Source organism: Salminus brasiliensis, chromosome 17 (assembly GCF_030463535.1).
Source record: "Salminus brasiliensis chromosome 17, fSalBra1.hap2, whole genome shotgun sequence".
Lineage (NCBI taxonomy): Eukaryota > Metazoa > Chordata > Actinopteri > Characiformes > Bryconidae > Salminus > Salminus brasiliensis.
In genome coordinates, this window is record NC_132894.1 from 27,289,115 (window position 1) to 27,305,898 (window position 16,784).

Genomic DNA, 16,784 nt, shown 5'->3' on the forward strand with positions numbered 1-16,784 from the left:
TTATCATTGGGTGTATGCCATATCTGTACGATTATTGTTGTTTTTTTAGGTTCTCTATGATTGGTCAGATTTGCTCTTTTTCATAATGCAATTTGGTCAGTTCCCTAGAAGTGTTCACAATACCCATGAAATATCCAGATTGGGACATAGTTTACCACAACAATGATGACATATTGTAAGATTCCCACTTCTACATACACGGGGAGTTAGAAAAAGGTATTTCGGATTTAGGAATTATTTATTATGGAACCACGGAGAAGCAGATTTAAATAATTTGCTGAGCTTCTATTGCACCAGTCAGTTTCCCAGAAAGAAATAAGGCTCAGAGCTCTTCACAACACATTATAAGAATCCTAATCTGATAATAATCAGCCTTGGAATGTTTTATTCATCATCCAAACTGATAGAAGATTTAGGCCAGGAAACAAATATCTTCATAATAAACTGGTGCTAGAAGCAAATCTTCCTTTTCTAGTCCATAATCTGATAATATAGTGGCCATATGACATTCATGGCCAGCCTTCCGCTTCTCAACACACACTCACAGCACTCTGTCTTGGAGGAAACTATAAATGAGAATATAATATATAATATAGCCTACAAGAAAATACAACTGAATACCTGGCTTCTTAGTTTCCAGAGCAGAACTAGGATCAGGTTTGATCTTTAATGCCGTGCACTGGCTCTGCTGTGCTCGACTCTGGCTATAAAGGGTTTGATAGCTAGGCCTAGCAGATGAGCTTAGCAGGGAACGGCTAGTGTACACTGTAAAAAAATACAACTTAAAGGAATAGTCTGGTGAAAAATGAAACATACATAAATCGTACGTTCTGATGTTGTTGATCAGCCAGGATGTGCCAATAGTTTGCAATGGAGCTGCAAGGCTAAAGTAGAATGTAAACACTAATAAAGTGACCAAAATGTTTCCTGTAAATACACATTTCCCACAACCCACTCAAACAGCATTCAGGTCTTCTTTCTCATTTTGTCGGCTCTTTTGGATTTTCCCTGCTCTACATTTAGATTTACTCCATTTGGCATCATTAGACTGGCAATCTTGCTCAAGTACCCCCAGATAAACCAGCACACTTTGTCAAATGTGGTTAATTTACTAGCGAATAACGTTTCTTTAGCAGAAGCAGAGTAGTTAGTGTTGTTAAACTGTATAATACTTATACATCCAGAATTAGAATAAAAAATAATACGTTATTATATTGCAGTTTTATTATTATTATTGTTATTATTATGTTTAAGTGCACTGTTTAACATAAAATAGTTCTGCATTTCCATCATCAGCATAAACAAATTAAACTAAAATATATAGATTCCAGCAAACTTGCTTGCTTCAGTGCAGTATGTGGGTCGGACGTGGTCCAACATTGGGCCACATTGACATGCAAGCTGAGTACTGAATTTACCAATAGTCAATGCTGTCAAATGAAAACATGTATCTCCATTTTTCCCCTCAACATTTGAAACCTGTAGCCACTCTGTACGCTGAGTGTTTGGAAAAAAATCATATTGCACTGACTTCCACTGAAAGTTATGAAGGTTTTTTTTCCCTTCTCCTTTAAAGTTGCTATTTTGGACATATTTTTCATTGGACATCGACGATTTGTAGAGTTTCATAAAAAATGAATTCCCAAACCAGGCTGTGAAAATGTTCATTGTCTCTGTATGTGGTCTATTGTAATACTAGGCTTGTATTGCGATCATAATCCCAAATGATGGTTTGGTCATTAGATGCACATTTCTGCAAAGCTGGCTTATACCAACGTAAACCGGCGCGGTTTAACGACAGTTACACACGTTCAGCGTAACAGACCTGAACTGCGCTGAAAACTCATTCACCACGGCTGTCAGTTGCTACGGCAACCGCTGGCTAGATGCTATTCAAACGCCATTTTCATCTGTTTGCTCGGTTCCCATGGAAATCAGCGCCTCTCACTCGGTCCAAAACAACGCCAACTCCAACCCCCACCCTCACCTCGATCTGTGATTGGTCCTTGCTGAAGCGCGGTGAGGGTGTTTGAGCTGTGATTGGCTGTCTGCGCTGTACGTCAAGGTCTGAGCACGCTGCGCGGGCGGCCGAGGCGGGAGAGGGAGATAGCGGGGCGGGTAGTTAGAACTGTTGACCAAGCGATAAAGCGCAGCACTGTACAGTACTGAGCGCTGAGCGTGTAAATGGAAACGCGTAATGAATGGAAGTGATGTAGAAATCCACAACATGAAGGACAAACAGCTCTGCAAGAGACGAGGCAGCAGCTGAGCCCCGGGCGCGGGTGAAATGATGATGCAGGGCTGCTCAGTGCGAACAGGTAGCTAGCTAGCTCGGTTAGCGCTTACTAAGACACACGTGACCCCTTAGTCACTGCTAGCCAGCTAGTTTGTTTGTTATTAGCCAGCAAGCTAGCTAGCTAGCTAACTCAACGACAACGAGTCGTTTTCAGAACTGCAAAGGTCAAAACTGCTTAAAAATACTGCCACCCGCTATTCTCTCAGTGTAAACACTTTATATCTTTCAGAAAGCAAACCAGAGAGGATGTCATGCGTCGCAGAGCCTAATGGTGGGTGAAGAGCACAGGTGGGTTGAGTAGCTTAAATCCACACTCAGTTAAGCTAGATAAGTTTCTTTACTTCAGTGAAATACTGGTTGAAGTTAAAGTGACAAAACTGCAAAACCGCTGTTCTCTTGCTTGCTAAATAAAAGACTAAAAAAAAGACCTTATAAAACACTGGAACTAATTAACATAATCACACCCAGTATCCTTCAGCATAGGAGCTAAAGTTTGTTATTAAAAAGTAAAGGTGCACTGTACAGTGAAATGTGTCCTCCGCATTTAACCCATCTTTGGAACTAGGGGCAGTGAGTACACACACACCCAGAGCGGTGGGCAGCAGTGAGCAGAGAGAGGGTCTTTGGAAAGGGCCTTGCTCAAGGGCCCAACAGTGGCAGCTTGCCGAGCCCGGGAATTGAACCCACAACCTTGTTATCAATAGCCCGGCGCTCTAACCGCTGAGCCACCACTGTCCCCATCTAAAGTAATCTAAAGTATAGCTAGTGTTGCACCAAGAGCACTGATACCATGAAGCTTACTGACGCCCTACCTTTTTAGTTATTATTTTTTTTTACATGAAACATTTGGTTTGCATACTTTGTTATGAAACCAAACGTTTAAACAGCTCGTAAAAGCCAGTCATGAATAGTTATTACCATTAAACAGACTTTTAATGGAACGTTTACATTAGCGCTGTTTGTTTCCCTGTGGTGTTTTTCTTTTTTTGAAACCAAAAGTTGAGTTTAAGCAGTTTACTTAAGTCTAGTACCTTTTTACATAGAGACGTGTACCTGAATGTGAAATCGCTGCATGAGCTCTTCTTGTTTCTTATTTCTTTTCACTGATCTGAAATGTCAATTTTAAACATTAATTAAAAAGCTGTTGGGTCAAGCTTGCACGTGTTTTTGCATTGTGGCAATACATTTTTTTCATAGCTTTGAGACTTTTCAAATGTGTGGCTATTCAAACAGTAAATGCTGCTCTTTCTTATTTCTTTTTTCTTTATTTATCTTATTTGGGACAATATATAAAAATCGCAACCTAAAAATGGAACAATATTAATATCAAGATATATAGCCGCATGGCCTGTCGAGTATTTAAGTCAGAGTATGTATCGGTATCATTATTTTGTATCGGCAGACACTTGAAAAAAAGTGATATCGGTACATCCTTAGTAAAATTTAATAAACATCTAAAGTGAGAGGTGTAAGCAACAGCAAAGCAGTCAGGTGTCCATACTAGTAGATCAAAATGAAAGTAAAAATAAATAAGTGACTCAGAAATAAACTGGAAAAACAGAAAGGAGTCAAATAAGTGTCAGAATTGTCAGAATTACTCTCTGTAAAAAAAAGCTAATCAGACTTTTGGAGGAGTGTAGTCCAGTGTACCCATGAATCCACCAATAGAAGACGGAGTAGGGTGGGCCTTCACAGTCTTCACAGTAACTATAGAGTTACTAATTAAAACTTCTCCTTTAATGAAAAAAAATGACCAGCATCCGCTTGCAGTTGTTGCTTATAAGCTCTCATGTTTGATCAAGTTTCCCACTAACATCAGTCTCTGCCCACAAACATACCCACAACAATCCAGCAATGCAAATTTATGCATTTTGTTCATGCATGTCAAAATGTTATTTGAATGTGGCCTAAAGTTACTGAAGACATATCTTTGAGAGTACCACCACAATCAACATCAAGATAAAGGGGCAGTGGTGGCTCAGCGGTTAAGAGCACCGGGATATCAATAACAGGGTTGTGGGTTCGCTTCCCGGGCTCGGCAAGCTGCCACTGTTGGGCCCTTGAGCAAGGCCCTCTTTGCTCCCCGGGCGCTGGAGTGTGGCTGCCCACCGCTCTGGGTGTGTGTACTCACTGCCCCTAGTTCACTAGTGTGTGTGTGTGTGTATGTGTATGTGTATGTGTGTGTGTGTGTGTGTGTGTGTGTGTGTGTGTGTGTGTGTGTTCACTGTCACAGATGGGTAAAATGCGGAGGACACATTTCGCTGTACAGTGTACACTGTACAGTGACAAATACGTGCACCTTTACCATAACCTGTCCATGTGTTCTACATTTGTTTGAGGTTCACCCACTATGTATATATATATAAGGTGTATTACTCAGTACCTACAGGAACGTCTGTACAAACTGGTGGGGCTATTCTTTGGTGATAGAAGTTTGTAAAAACGCTTTTGGCCCGCCAGCAGACCATAAGCTGTTTAAGAGGTTAAATTGGGAATTGTTAAACGTCTTGAAGACAATAGTTTATAAACACATATTTTGTTTTCAAGGTACATATAGTGATATAGGTCTACTGGAAAGCTGTCTTGTTTGCAATCTTGGCTTGATCTTTGTTTACCTGCCCATAAATATTGCCCATTGCAAAATGTATTACTTCAATTTGATTACTCCAACTCAGTTAGGCAGAGGACTGCTGGACCATGTTTCTCAGGTCACACAGGAGCAGGAGCCAAACGGACATATCAGTAGAATGTTACCTGTCCATACAGCGGTGGATGAATGTGCCTTAAGCTACTTGTAAAGCTAGACAGTTTCTGATCATGAGTGCTTGAATTGATCTTACCTTTAGAAGTCCCTTTCTCTACTTCTTCAACTGAGCGCCCAAGAATGCCAAAGAGATCTTGCTAGTCCCCAAAAAGTAGCACACTGCTCTGAAGTAGAGGTTTTTGATCTGAAGCGTATGTTATAAAGCTTCCTCTGCTGTAATCGTATGATGTAGGCTTACTTCCTTTATTCATACTTCATACTTTTATGCTCTTGCTTATCAAACCACTTAAATACTGTGAACAAGTATCCTACACCTTAGTAATCCTCTGTGTTTGAAGTTAGTTCGCTTACATGGCCCACACTACAAGTTTTTTACATCTGCAATCTGGAAGACACATCCACTGTTCGTTTCATTAACAATGTGCAGCTTTTGCAGTGTTTGATATCAAGAGCTTCTAAAATGGCTTTGAGTAAAATTGCTTTTATGTTCTCTTCTTCAGCATGAAAGCATTGCCTGCTTCCCTGATTAATTACTGCTGTTGCTGAGAACATAGCCAGCCATTGTGATCTGAAGCAGCAAGCCCTTCGTAAGTTTTGCAGCACATAATTAGAAATGATGACATGTGAAAAACAAGAGCCTAATACACTTGGGGAATGTGATGTGCTATTAAAACCATTTATCGTGTGGCCAGTGAAATAAAGGGCCTAGTGGAGATCGGGAATGGCTTTGGTTGTCAGCTTGGGCTATTGTTCTATTTTTCGAACTTTATCAGAGTCTTTTGGTTCGCCAATGTTTAGGATCCTAGGTATCTGATGTAGGCATGGGGGATATTGATATAATTTAGTGTTTTGATACTTTATAAACATCCCAGTATCAGAGGGTATTCAAATTTGTATAAATACACTACAGAAAGAAATACATTTTGTATACATATACATATTGCATTGTATTTGAAAGCAGATTATCGCAGACTATATCTATTATAGCACTATAGACTATATCTCTCTATATCTAGTCAGTATTTTTTTAACTATTATAATTATGAATATATATATATGTTATAATAGTTATAATAGTAATATTTATTAAAAACTTGTTATGATATATATTAGCTTGTATATGTATATATAAACAGGTTTTTAATAAATATGCAATTTTATTTTAGTGATGAAAATAGGTTATTTAGGGGTTACATATCTTTATACGCCTTTAGCCTAATACTTGGTTGATGCACTTTTTGGCAGCAGTTACAGCTTCAAGTCGTCTTGGGAAAGAAGCTTCAAGCTTGGCACACTTGTTTCTGGACATTTTTGACCATTCCTCTTGAAATATCCTCACATGTTCTGTCAGGTTGGATGGGAAGCGTTGTTACACAGCCATTTGCAGCTCCTTCCACAGATGTTCAGTGGTCCAAACTATTTAAAATGCTTTCACTTGCCAATAGATGTGGTGCTGCTATACCACACAAAAAGAATGTCCTTACACAGTATTGTAAATATTGACTAGCCACACCAGGAAGGAAACTTATTTATGTAATGTCTGTATATTCTGAACTGTTCCTTCAGTAAATTACATTTGTTGCAGTTAACTGGTTTTAATAATGTTTTTGTTAGGGACATCCCAATCCCTGTAAGCTTCGATTCTTTGTTTTAACCAGACTGGATTGTAAAATATTAAGCACACTATAAAACAGTAGTTTAAACAAAAGTCTACTAAATCGGCTGAGACCCAGCAATAAGAGACTCATATTTGATCGGGGGAAAATAACTGGTTTGGGACATCCCTAGTTTTTGTGAGCAGTATTGTCAAAGCTAAAATGCCATAATTTTATGTGACACCACTTCAAGCATACCAACATTGACTATGAATTGAACAACACTTACATGAAGGACTTAAAATATGGTACAAACGATTGAGCATGTTCTGTCTCTTTTCTTTGTATGTTTTCTGTGTAGGTATCCAGTCTCAGAATGGAAATGTGGATGATCAGATGTGGTCTGCAGAGGAGCTTTGAAATTTTTACCATGAGTAGATTTGCCATGCTTCATTCCATCAGGGAGTAGACCTGTGGGCACATTACAGGTAACATTTTACCCCACACAGATTCAGTTATTTGCAATTTCTTTACCTTACCTAATGTTTTAAGGTAAACCCTACCATTACCTTATCTTTATTAGCTTTACAATACTGTAAATGTAGTTTCACTTAATATCTTTGCATCAGGGCCAACATGTAAGTATTGTGTAACACACCCCTCGCATGCATGGGTAAACTCCAAAGGTTTGCATTAAATGCCATAATAGTGGCACAAGGAGATATAAGTCATTGGTCCTTGCAGTGTTGCCACTGTGGGTCCAGAGAGATTGGACCTGACAAGGACAGGGGAATGAAAGCTAGTGTTTTGGAGACTTTATAACTTTATTAGCACAGTGGATGGTGCTAAAAGGCATTGTACCATATTGAAAGCATGACAGTTTGATCAATGTTGTTAACAGAATTAGTGTCTTTACATCAAAAAGCTTTTTGGGTTAACCCCCCACCCCCACCCCAGTGAGCCCATTAAGTGGCCCTTTATTGAATATCTGTACATCACTGGACGATGTTCCCTTTTAGCCAGTGTTCATCAGCAGGAGTGGAGTGGAATATTTGTTATGACATGGGGGAGTAATTTCCTTACCTGCGCATGCTTTCAGCCTATGTAAATGTATTACTAATTCATTCATTCCCTCCTCAACATTTAAAGATGTGCTATTTTTCATATTCATCCTGGTGCTGATGAATGATGAAAGCAGAGGGTAGGCTGACAGGTCGTGCCTCTGTTACAGGCCTGGCTGTTGGAGGATAGGGGCTGATGTGCCCCTTTAGCTCCTGGTTTGATGAAAGCCGATAAAAGTTTTAGTGGAAAAAGGGCCTCATCTGCTGCGTCTTATAGCTGCGGGAAATAATAAATGTCCTCTCTGTGCTTTAAGGAGTGCTGCTTGGAGGCAGAGTTTCAGATTGTAACTGCTTTTTGCCTGGGTGTTAGAAGATCTTTTTTGATCTACAGTGCACTTGGCAGTGTTGCCTCAGTCATACTCCACAGAACCCTTTGAATTGAGTTGTGTGGTATGAAAATAACATGAAGAATATTTTTGCCCGTACTGCAGTTTACAAGGGGATGGAGAACAAGGTAACTTCAGGTACTATTCCAAGTTCTTTCGCAAGTTATATATTAGAACATCTTTATTGTCTGTGCATGAGCAATATAAACAGAGGATTTAAAAAAAGTTATGGTGGCTCAAACAAGCAACCTAATTTGGCTTTGACTAGGGCAGGATAATTTGGGGAAGTGATCTAATTGCGATTTGTCTTGCCATTGTGATTTACTTTGCAATTATTTTTAAATTCCAAACATGTATTAGTGGTTCATTTATCAATCAAACATAATTATAAACATATTCCTACATGAAAAGATCTACAGGGTTCCCAGATAAAATGACATTAAAAGCTAACAGTGAATTACAAGATTAATCACACAAGATAAATTAGCGCATAAACAGAAGAGTAACATCAGTAATCATGTGCCATCATGAGCTTTTCTCATATGGCGTGATGCTTTCCAACGCCTGGGTCATGAAGGTTTGCCCGGCCTTCACATTAGAAAATAGAGACTGAGGTGGACCTTTTAGACAGGCACTCATCATATAGATGTCTGCGAAGCTTCTTGAAATGTTGATGGAGGTTTGTGGTGTTGCCTTATGAGGTTAGCACCAATGCTCCACAATTCTTGCACAGTACCTGTTTTTGACGCACATATTTTTCCCTGAAACCAAGCACATGATGTGGTGTTTTTCTTTGGTAGCAACTCGTCCATTGGATCTTGTGCTCAGGATCTTGTGCTCAGATAATGTGCTCATCTTTTCCCTGACACCTAGTGTCAAGCTGCTTCTTAATTAATAGTTGTTCTTCTTTGTCATGCACGGCAGATGCATGATTAGTGGCTTCTGATTTCTCTTTAGCAGGAAGTTCACATGTTCATTTGTATTGCAAATATGTATATACTATATATTTGCATATTTCATTCTTGTAAAACTTGCAGGCTATTGGCTAATTCAGAATGCAGCTCCTGCAGTGCGAACATTGCACCCATTTAAATTGTGATGTTGATTAAAAAACAATGAATCTTTAAGCCAAAGTTTTGGCACATTTCAGAATTGGTAGGCTGCTATTTGTGTATTTTTAATAGGCTTTCAGTAGATAATTGACATTGGTGTCACCTCGCTAGGTTTGTTGAATACTTGGTAGTTTAGTGTTTACCACAGATCTGAAACAAACCTGGAGGAAAGGGGAGGGGGGGCAATAAATAAATAACTTTTTACAGCATTTGTTTAGATATTCAAATAAGACATCAAATAATAAGTGATAAAGCTTCCATTTTTGTTTTAGATGTAATGTTTTTTTAATGCTAGTAAATCCCACAGAGAATCCCAACATTGTTTTGTAGCCAACCAATTAATTTAGACAATGATCAGCAGATTAATCTATAATGAAATGTAGCATTTGCTAGATACAAAAAAGTTCAAAAACCGTTTCACATCATGTGCAGCTGTCTTATTTATTTCCTTGTTTATGTATTTATTTAATTAATTTTACATATACATCTATTATCAAATATTCTATCTATAATAAAGCATTTGTTCAACTAAAATACCTTCTGTTTTTCTTCCTTTAAGGGTCATTGTATGTGATACAAAAAAATACTGATAATAATAAGGATAAGAAGAAGAATTGTGAAATGTTGTGATATTTTCTTAAACAATTGTCATACCCTTACAATCTCATACCGTTTCAACCCTGTTAGATTGTATTACTATACTTAGGTGGGGCCCCCTAGTATAGCATATATGTTGGAAAACGTAAAGCACTGCTATGCATATATTGTCATTGGGCTAATGATGTAATCTATTGTTTTTCCTATACATATCTGTTAGGGCTACACAGTATATTGTTTCAGCAGCGCCATCCCAATGTGGGCATGTACAATAGTCACATTACAGGACATACAATGTCAATTTTTCCCATGAGGACCCCTGGTCTCATTTTTCATGACCTATCTACCAAAGGTAGGTTTTATCTGCCAAATATCCTTCATTTTACTTCTATCTTGGAGACACTGAGTGCATTACCTATGTCAACACATTGACTTCTGGTGAGAAATCCTATGTTTTTTTATTTATATCAATGTATATTTTAATGAATGCATTGTATATTGCTGAAAGAAATATTGCAGTATCAGGTTTTAATTGTCTTGCAGCCCTAATACCTGTCATTGCCAGTGCTGATACAGACATTTATTTACGATCTACCTGGATTACAGCTCAGAGGCCCAGTGACTTCTAAACATTCTGCTCTTCTGAACTTCAGTAAATACATCATCATATATCGGGAACGTTTTGGTCAAACAATTCTTTAAGTAGTTATCTGCCGATACTGAAGTGAATCCGATATCATTGTGCATCCATAGCCATTAACTTTCTTCTCCCTGTTTGCACACTAAAAATGTACTGATGTTGCCCTGGACTCCCAACATGCCCTTCCCATGCCCCTCAGTGGCAACTCTGTTCTGCCACAGAGACATGCCATCATGACCCTACCGGTCACTGTTAATGGCATTCTGCTGTTTACAAGTGGCGGCTTACTTGCCATTAACGTTGTGTATACAAGGGTGAGAGCCGCTCATTGTGAAATGGCCCCCTCCTCAGTGGAGCTGGGTCTGAGTGGTCTCTCGTTTTATAGGCTGTATTCTCTTACCCTCTCAGACATTCAGAAGGCTTTATATAGACTCCACTGATAAATAGTGTGTCTCCCTGGTGCATTGTGGGAACACTGTAGCGGTAGGCTGGGTTATGGGATTTCTGATAGAGTGCGGGGCAACACGTAGGCTAGATCACTTAATGGAGGTACATCAAGCTTTTCTTTAGTAACAACTCTCTACAAGCTAGTGGCTAACATCTGCCTCAGCCTTTAAGTGGAACAAGTAGTTGTGATGGTGCAGGAAACCATTCATTTGCATTAAAATAATGGCTGTTAGATTTCCAATAAGCACAGCTAAAAAGAACCTTAAGGCTACCTTAGTGCTCCTCAGCTCTGGTGGCTCTTGGAGGACTGGTGTCCAGCATAGTTCCATGAGTTCCCTGCTTAAACTCAACTGTCGATTGCCAAGTTTAGGTGATGTTTTTGTGCAGGGAAGTCTCCATACTGTGCTGGACACTGGCCAGTGACTACATAATAAAAGATTAAAATAACCTTAATAATAAAATATTTAAAAGCCTAATTAGGACTGCATCATTTATGGGCAAACTCTTTTTTTAATCTAGGTCATGTTGGAAACTGGCGCACATGGTATATTCATGGCAGATATAATATTGACAATGCTTTTACTGGGTAAGGCTTAATATTTTTGGTTCTTTATACAAATAACAACTCAAAACCATTAATATCAATGTAGCAACCATTTGTAGAGCCCACATGCACTGACCAATGTGTAGTCACTCTGGGTGTCTTTTTTTAGTTCTGTCAAATGGTTAGTACAGTGGATATCACCACTGGCTCTCACACACGAAATACGTACACAATTCCATGACCTTTCTAAACAGAAACGCCACTGCTGTACCAGTAAAATGTTCACCTATCGATGTGAATAGTATTATTATATATATATTTATATATATTATATATATATATAAATAAAGGACGTGCAATGAGCCAAAGCAACTCGGGCACGAAGTGGCAGACCAAGTTACAGAGTGGGGTCGCTGAGTGCTGAGAAGCAAAGTTGACAATATTTGGCAACACAATAACTAATAATATTTTTTTACTCATTAACTGCGGAGCTCCATCTTAATTTCAATGGATTTAAAATGTACGTAACAAGCTGTGATGCACTGTGTGTTCTAACACCTTTCTTTTATAGCCAGCATGAACTTTTCCTGCAGTTAGGGCTGCTGTAGCTCCTCTGTAGGATTGGCCAGACTTACCCACACTCATCAGTGAGACTTGGGCACCCATGAGTCTGTCACCGTTTCACTGGTTGTTCTTTCCTTGGTTATGACCACTGCACTGACATCTTGGCAATTTCTCCAGCTTCAAATTTCTCCAGCTTCAAACATGTTACCTTTAAGAACTGCCTTATATTAAACAGTGTATGACCTGCCGGCGAGCCGAAAGTGTTACCAAAAAATAGCCCCACCAGTTTGCACAGAAGTCCATGTAGTTATACCACAGAGATGTTGAGGGGTTAAGCTGAAAGTCGTTGTAAAAAGATTTTATTCCAAACCATTTTAGCATGTCTGTTGGTCCATTCATCATAGATTTATTTAAAAGTTAAAAAGAACAATTGGCAGATTTAAAAAATAAAAAAACAGCCACTCCATTTATTTATCCCATGGAGTAGCACTGCTTAGATCTAGAGTTGGTAATACAGATATGATGCAGAATACATAAAGACTCTATGACTTTAGAGTCATCAGCTCAGAAAGTGTATGTAGGTACATTTCTAGCTGAAAGACTTTACTTTAAGTGGGTAAAATGCTTAAAGCAAGCTGTTGGCAGTTGGCAAAAATCTCTTATTAAACCGTTTGGTTTGACGGCTCGCTGTTTGTCAGTCTTGGTCTTATTTGAAATAGCCCTCACATTTATCTGTATGTGTGTGTGCATCAGGGGAGCTGTGGGGGTATTAGAAGTGGAGGAAGATGATGAGATGTCTGTCTGTGGTCTGTTTGGCGTTGCAGCCTGCGTGAGCTCGGTGATATTTGATCTGATGTTAATGTGCTGCTCCGTGCGAGAGAGCGAGCGAGTGAGTGGGAGAGGGAGTGTGAGTAGGAGAGGGGGAGATGGGGAGATAATCCCGTCTGCCTGATGAGATTGAAGGCTGGGATTGATTGATCGCCTAATCATAGGAGGAAATGGGCCTGAAAATGAACGGGACTCTGCCCTTGGCTTGCCGGAGAGTCCGGGCGGCAGGCCGCGGTGATGTTAGCTGCAGCTAGACACGGCCTTAATGTGCACGGGACCTGATTTCATTTGTGTCTGATATACAGTTATACGATCTCCACTAAATGATCAAATAAAAAAAGGAAGAAGGAGAGACTGGTGTGAGGTGTAAATCAAGCTTTATTGCTGGAATATTACTTTTTCATACCGTCTGAAATTGACGCTGTGAGAAAGGTGAAGGGAAAAAAAAACCCCCAATATGAATTAGAATGGGTGGATCCCTGAACAGAGTGAGTCAGTAGTGAGGGAAAAGGGAGTACTGGAAGGCGATACAGGAAAGGAAAAAAAAACTTGCTAGGTTATGACACATTTATTGGAGCTGTAGCTTATTCCCCTTATTTGTCATGATTAGTTTTTCACTGTCAGTCCTCTGCCTTGCAGATTTGTTTTGTGGAGTTTGATCATGACTGTGAGGCAGGATTAAGGGGAAGACTCTGCAGTGTCACAAGATAATGCACTCTCTCAACCTTCATGAAGCATTTAAAATGAAGGGAGCTTGGCGCCTCCTCTGTCTGTACATAGACACCCTGAGCTATTTATCACTTCCATCAAGTTTCTCTGTTTAGTGACTGTTGCTTGAATTTGGGCCTTGTGTTCAGAGAGAGCAAAGTGCCTTCCTCCAGAAAATGTAAGGTCATAATTAAAGGAAATACTCAGATGCGGTGTTACAAACCTATTTACAACCCTGTTATTTTGCCTTACAAAAAAACACACTGTAATAAGCTCTACTTATATTGCCTGGTTTACAGCGCTATGCCGGGCTCACAGAAGTTACATATTATAGCATATTTTAAACACATAGTTACTATTCTCTAGTTATGTCCTCTTAGCGCGATGTGCAATGGATTTTTGCACGTGATTGCGAGTGGGGCCGCAAATCAGTAGTGTATACAGTCCTCTATTTTGGTATAGAGTTTTCACAAAACAGGTGACACACTATAAAACTACTAAAAAGCCCAGAAAAAAGGTAATTACTGTCCAATCCTACCCCCCGACTAACTGGGTACCATGCTGCCCCCTGTGTTGTATTTTGTAATCCATACAAAAGTTTACCTTGATGCGAAAGTCGAAATTTATTTGCAGTCGAAATTTATTCTCCCAAAATTTATGAAATATTCTGGGTTGTCGTGCATGTCTGTAAGGGGCATAACTGAAGGTATACAGAGTTTCTTTACCTGCAGTGGTTAAGAGTGATGTATGGCCAGGACAGCCCAGGTGTCTCTCTTCAGTCTTCTACACCTGTGAAAAACAGAAAACAGGAAACCTGGAAAAAAGTGTTGACAGTTGCATGGTGATGGCCTTGTTCTAGATAGATAACAAATAGAAGACTAGAAATTCTGCTTTGTTAATGTTGGTTGTTGAGAGTTTCATCCTTCAGAGCAAATTCCATGTGATTTGTGCCTGACTGAAGCTGCTTGGCTGAGCGCTGACTCTCTCCCGCCCTGCTGGTGGTCTGTGCTTTGCATGAGGCCTACATCAAAACCAGCCTTTAGTGTTGTCTGCAGACGAGACGAGAGCTGTCACATCCACTCCCCGTCTGCCTGCTGCAGACCCACTTCCAACGTGAATATCTTTCACTTTGGCTCGCACATTTATCTCCATTTCCACCTCAGGCGTACCAGATTGGCAGTAATTTCTACATGTCCATCCATGCCAAATTATAATCCCCAGCCCCAAAAAGGCGGTGTGAGAGAAGGATGGGGCAGAGCTGAATTAGCCACTTAGATGTTGTTCGCGAGTAGAGGTGCCATGGCTGATCAGTGGCGGCATGTGACTAATGAGATGATGCATGTTATCACCAGCAAGCCTAATAAACAGGGAGGCCATTTTGTCTGCCAAGCATTGTGGTAGCTGTGAGAATCTTATATGACAGTAAGAGATGCCTATAGCTCCCCTGCCACAATGTCCCACAAGATTAGGAGCAGTACAGGCTTCACAGAATTCATCTGGTCACACACTGGCACACTTGAGTCTCATGGTTGTTGGTTAATTCTTTCATTCAGAATGTGTTATGAGGTTTAACATAATTAGAAATGGCTCACTTTCATTTAATTAATTGTACATTTGATTGATTTGAGAATGAGTGTACAACATACATCTTTACTAGAATAAAACAAGAAATCTTTTTTGGGAAAAAGATATAAATCAGATGTTACACTGCCATGAACTGGAAGCTGCTGGAATAATGAAGAAGAAGAACTACTCAGTGTTCCGCAGCATAACCTTCATCAGCTAGATGGTTAAAACTGGAACAGTTCGGTGTTCCAACAAGACAGGAACCCCAAACTCACATTAGAGGTGCTTGTGGAATGGATAAAGCAGGCTAAATGTAAGCTTTTAGAATGGTCTTCCCAAAATCCTGACTTCAAATATGTGGACTGTGCTTGAAGGCCTTGTCTAAGCTGGCACATTGAATTGAATTTTTACAAATTCTGGTCAAATATATGTATTTTTTTTTATTGAGGGTATTTTGTCAGTCAGTCTGACCCAGAAAAAGCTCCCACAGTTCCCACAAGCCCAATATAGTTTGGATACACCTGGGTGAGTCTGTGCTGAACATTTGATCCAATTGTTAAAAGGACCATATTTTTGTTTTCAAAAAAAGAGGACACTGGGGACACGCGGGTATCTACTGTAGTTAAGATGTCTTCAAGTAGATTTTTGTGGGATTACTTGGTCATAAGGGATATTAAGGCTATTGATTGGTCTTGTTAAATAAGTAAATGTTTATGTATTAATGTACATTAACACACTGTAGCTGCACAAACAGCTTGTTTAATTCTAAGAAACAATAGGTGACAATAGTGACCAGTCAAATGTTATAGGTGGACCTCACAGTACAAAAAACAAATGCAGAATATAGAACTTGTGAATCCTTTACATTAAAAGCCACTTGTAATCATCTGTATTTAGTGTTGGCTGATCTGCCATTGGGCTCGTTTGTATATTGCAGCCTTCTGTAATATCGATATAAACCAGTATCTTGATAGTGATTAACCAACGACATGTTGTGCAGCCCTTTACTACTTCTGATTACTCTTTTACTGAAGCCCTCCACTCTGTCTCCTCCTAGAGGAAGGTGCGTGAGCTGCATTGGTGTGAGTGAGCGTGTGTGTGTGCGCGCACTCGAGTCACCTGAGTGGGAAGCAGGGTGTTTTAGTACTCCGTGAGGCTGCTGAAAGTGCTGGGGCCAACTGATCAATGGCATTGATCACCGAGTCAATGCTCCAGTCTATATCTCTCTCTGTTTGCTCCTGCTCCGCTAGTGGCATGTTAAACTGAGCGTGCTCTAAACCGCCACCCCGGGGGGCTGTCTAAAAGCCACACTCACCCCCGCCATTGATTGACACGTCGATTAGAAGAGGAAACTGTTGACAGTGAGCTCGCGTTGATGACTGTGGGCTTGGGCCAGGCCGGGCCGAAGCTTTTTTAATTCGTATTTTTTCAAAACCAAATGACATCTTCAGTTTCCCAAATCTGGAGCGTGAAGTTGTGACTCGCATTACAATTGAGCTGCTATTGTCATTAACCTGGAGAGAATCACACTCGAGTGCACTTTCAAACAGGAAGCCACCTCCTCAAAGGCTTTAACTCCATGTTTAATCAGTGTTACCATTGATTTCTTTTCAGAGCCAGGTATACACCCTACCACATACCTGTTTCTGTGCTCTTTTCTTTGCATTTTCCTGCAC

The 16,784-nt window shown here is 39.9% G+C and overlaps 1 protein-coding gene across 7 annotated transcripts in view; it reads left to right on the forward strand.

Annotated features, from left to right (window-relative positions):
• Positions 1–2,151: 2,151 nt before the first annotated feature.
• Positions 2,152–16,784, forward strand: part of pmfbp1 (polyamine modulated factor 1 binding protein 1) — a 235,203-nt gene continuing 220,570 nt past the window's right edge. For 5 of the 7 annotated variants that reach the window (XM_072660358.1, XM_072660363.1, XM_072660366.1 and 2 more), the window contains exons 1-4: positions 2,152–2,318; positions 2,526–2,584; positions 5,561–5,647; positions 7,017–7,143. The gene's annotated coding sequence lies outside the window, so the exon portion shown is untranslated. The remainder of the gene's footprint in view (positions 2,319–2,525; positions 2,585–5,560; positions 5,648–7,016; positions 7,144–16,784) is intronic. The other 2 variants (XM_072660360.1, XM_072660361.1) reach the window with 2 other exon arrangements.